Raw genomic sequence first — 4,483 nt, 5'->3', positions numbered from 1 at the left:
GTTTTAGTATTTGATACATCCGTATCTAGACTAATCTAAGACAAGAATTTTAGGACGGAGGGAGTAGCAAATATTTGTTCCGTCAGACCTAAATATCTTACTTATGATCTTTATTCCAATCTTTCAAAATTAATTTTAAATGTATAGCTATACTTTAATTTGAATTACATCTAATTAAATACAAAGTTATCAATAAAATGTCTAAAATATAGTAAATAATGAACCTCACTGAAATTGAAATAAGATAGAAACTTAAATCAATACCTACATGTTTGAGCAGTGGCAGACAAAGGTCCACTGGTGTACCTCCCACCACGCAGATCAGTGGCCAATTACCAGTGGCAGACATATGTATGGTCCACCACCGCGTATCTAACTACTTTGGTGGGCACATTTGTGGCACCCGCCACTGGTAGTGTTGGCCCACGGCTAAGATAGGCCCAACTTCAGTGTGGGCCAATGGACACATTCCGACCAAATCCTAAAGGGTGAAGCCTTCTCAAGCAAAGGTCAGATCGCTTCTTCCATCATGTCGTAGATCTGCGAGCGAAACAACACCAACTAAGGTGTGAAAGCATTCTGCAACAACTGATCCAACCTATCCTTATAAATGCCATCACAGACAACAAGAGCGAGATGACGAGCAACATGTGTTGTGTGGCACTCTTCAACATGGATACAGATGCAATGGACCTCTGGATGCCACAAGAATGAAGGGTGATCACCTCCCATGGGCGGCAGAGTTGCAATCTCGGCCCAAGAGCAAGCAGGTGACGCATGAGGTTGGTTGTGGAGATCACATGCATGAGGGAACATCCAACATGAGCGGGGTGGCACCGATAGTCCCGCTCCCATTGGCCTGGACATAGGCAGGTAAGGCGCCTCAAGGGCTCAAGTAACCACACATGAGATGATCTTGCATGGTAACACAACACCCGGTAGCGACTACGTCTATAAGAGGGTGTGTTCAATGTAGAGACCACTAGAAAAGTAGCACAACAAAATATCAACTAAAAAGATTTAGTTTTGAAGATCTCGCCACAAGATTTATAATGGTGAACAAAATTGTGGTCTCTTTGGTTCAACTGAAGCTTGTATGGATCTGGATAGTTTTTCTATTCGTTAAGATTTTCCACATAAAGCTCGGTCGGTTTGTATGATTGAAAACTATAGGAAATTTCCTATGGTCTTTCGCATGCAATTTTTTATTTAAAAAGATCATTTGCTCTAACATCATGACATTTTCATGTGTTTCCATGACAACTATGTATGGTATGCACTAATTTTTATTATATGAAAGTTCACACGCTTCAATTTTAATGCAGGCAAGTCTCTTTGAAATGTAGGATCGGTCGAATATCGGTAGAGAAAACAACAATAATATATAACACAAAATATTGTCCCTTTGGAGTTTTTGATGCTTCAAATAAATCCAATAATAATAAGAAGAACCTAAAAAAAGAGGGAATGCCCATGGAGGACGCACAAAAATTTCTCTAGATGTCCAAGACTAAGATCACGTTAGATTTTTTTTCCTCCAAAATTCATATAATGTCTACAATTTTGAAATGTTGCAGAGGTTTTCTGGAGTAATTCAGTTTTTTGGTATACAAAAAGGAAAACAATCTCGTTTCACACCTCTGGGCCTGGTTGAGCCCAACCACTTCCCCCCTCTTCCCCCGATCCACACCCACACCGAGCGCCATGGCCTCGCCGTCGCCGCCTCGCTGCCGCCTCTTGCCGCCGGCGCTCCCGGACGTGCTCGTAGAAGAGATCCTCCTCCGCCTCCCGCCCGACGACCCGGCCTGCATCCTCCGCACCTCGCTCGTCTGCAAGACCTGGAGCGGCATCGTCTCCCACCCCGCCTTCCGCCGCCGCCTCCACGAGCTCCAAGGGGCAGCCCCCGTGCTCAGCTTCCTCCACAACTGGGACGACGAGCGCATCCCCCACTTCGTCCCCACCACAGACTCGTCCTTCTCCCTGGCCGCGCCGGACTGGCACTCCTGGCGGGCCGTCGATTGCCGCCACGGCCTCGCCCTCTTCCTCTCCAAGGGCCACCGGGGCACCAAGGAACTCATCGTGTGGGAACCAATCACGGGCGTCCAGCAGCGCGTACCGGTGCCCGCTGCCGCGGCCTTCAAGAGCGACCAACCGACGACGGCCGTGTTCTGCGCATCGAACGGATGCGACCACCGCGACTGCCTCGGGGGCCCTTTCCACGTGGTATTCGTCTTTGGCTTCTTTTTTTTCTATGACGAAGATGACAAGGAGCAATATGACACATCGGCGTGCACATACTCGTTGGAGAATGGCACCTGGGGCGAGCTGATCTCGATGCACGACGAGTTCGGCAACTTTGGAGGTTGTCCAGTGTGCTCGTCGGGAGGTCTCTGCTTTACTTCATGTCAAATGGTGGGTTGATCCTGGAGTATGACTTGACCAGGGACAGCCTGATTTGGATCGACACACCATGCGGCGCCTACACGGAGCAATTTAACCTCATGTTGGCGGAGGACGGTGGACTCGGAGTAAGTCAAGTCTTGGAACCCCATCTCAAATTGTGCTCATGGGAGGTGACTGATGGCACTCATGGACAATGGATACTTAGCCGGGATATCTACTTGGAAAATTTGCTCCCAAATAGTGCTCTCAAGCGTTATGTGGGTGTGTTGGGCTTTGCCGAGGGAGCAAATGTCATTTTCATGATCACGGTTGCTGGCCTCTTCACAATCGAACTACAGTCGGATCGCGCGAGGAAGGTGTTTGATAATCATGGCTTCTGTAATCTGATTCCAGTTGTCAGCTTTTACACTCCACATTCTAGGCTCCAAGCACTCGGGGGCATACACCACGACCCACCACCATGTCCGAACCCTACTCAGGGGGTGGGTGAGCGGCAGGGGGGAGGGGAGGAGAAATAACTAGAACGGGCACAGGAGCTGTACTATAAGGGGTGGAAGGCTCTCAAGGAGAGGTACTTTGCCAATGCCATTAACTGCTTCAGCCACGCCCTCAAGATCAGGTTAGGGTTCCACTCCCAAACTCCATTAATTCTCCCAGACAGGCTGTAGTGTATGTATGTATGTATGGATTGTGTGGAATAATAAATTCCATTCAGTTCAGTGTTCTTTTCACGTGTCCTTAGTTACATTAATCCTTTGACATTTGCAGTTATCTTTGTATAAGATTTAACATGTTCTGTGACAAGGTGATTACAAAGGGTGGTGTTTTGGCCTCACGTGTTGAGAAGCATGATGGTGTGTGTTGGTATTTGAGGGATAGTAACAAAACCAGGGCGTTAGAGCATCTCCAGCCGCGCCCCCAACAAGGCCCCCCAGGCGATTTTTCGGCCGCCGGCGCCAAAAAATCGGCCCAATCGTGCCCCAGGGGCCCATTTTTCGCCGGCTCGGGACGATATTGAAGCCGGCGGACCCAACCCGAACCCGGCGCGCTGGGGGGCGCTCGGGGGCGCCGGGCGAATCGTTTTTGGCGCGAAAGCGCCGCGGGCCAGCCGCGTCAGCGACACCGCCCGCCTCGTCTTCTCCCGACGCCTCGGTTTCTCGCGGGGAATCAATGGCAAGGCTGCCGCCGGTCAGCTTTGCCATTGATTCCTCACGGGTGGCGCGTCACGGGGCGGCGCGCCGACGCCTCCCCTCCCTCGGACGCGTACACACGGACGTGGCGCGACTATATATGGCCTCGCTCGCCTGTGATGAGTGCCACCTCTCCCGAGCTCCACCGCCGAGTCCCTCTCCCGAGCGCCGCCGCCGATCTCTTCTCCCCAGCCACTCCATCTCCCCAATGGCTGAGCGTTTCCCCGGAGACGAGGCGGCGGCCAACGGCTTCAGCCGCCGTTCGCTCCGCGAACAGGAGTCCTGGCTCCTGTTCCAGGCGAACATCCCGGAGCCGCCGGACATGCGCGCCAGGCCGACGGACTGGAGGCTCAGCAATGGGGGAGTGCCCATTCCCCCGTTGCCCGACGCCGTCGCCAAGCCATCCTACTTCACCGACGAGGTCGAGATCATGCGCGCCTCCCTCACCGACGCCGAGCTCTCCCTCCCCCAGTACGCCGCCGACAACCACGCGGCTTGGGCAGCGTACTTCGAGCGCCGCCAGCAGCAGCGGCTGGCGTCCACCAACGGGGCGCCGGTGGTCGGCGGCGTGAAGAACAGCGAGGGGCGCCACCTGTGGTGGGGCATCCCCGGCCGCACGCTTGAGGGCGTGCTAACGCACCTCGAGGGCGGCAACAACCCACCGTTGGCATACCCCCCGGCGAGGGTGGCCGCCCCGGCGTACCGCCGACGCGACGGACAATGGGCGCCAAGGAGGTTCGGCTCCTCCTCCTCTTCTTCCTCGTCGCGCTCTTCCTCCCAATCCTCCGGCACTCCGACGCTGCTCGGCGTCAAGGCCGAGCCCACGGCGGAGACGCCGCTCGGCCGGTGCACTAGCAGCGCCGGCATCGTCATCAGCGAGGGCGGCCGGC

The 4,483-nt window shown here is 53.6% G+C and overlaps 1 pseudogene; it reads left to right on the top strand.

Annotated features, from left to right (window-relative positions):
• Nucleotides 1-1,704: 1,704 nt before the first annotated feature.
• LOC119283932 overlaps nt 1,705-4,483 on the top strand; it is an 8,246-nt pseudogene continuing 5,467 nt past the window's right edge.

The sequence above is a fragment of the Triticum dicoccoides genome, chromosome 4A (genome assembly GCF_002162155.2).
Source record: "Triticum dicoccoides isolate Atlit2015 ecotype Zavitan chromosome 4A, WEW_v2.0, whole genome shotgun sequence".
NCBI lineage: Eukaryota > Viridiplantae > Streptophyta > Magnoliopsida > Poales > Poaceae > Triticum > Triticum dicoccoides.
The sequence above is the reverse complement of the archived record's forward strand: the minus strand, read 5'-3'. Positions and strand labels throughout refer to the sequence as shown.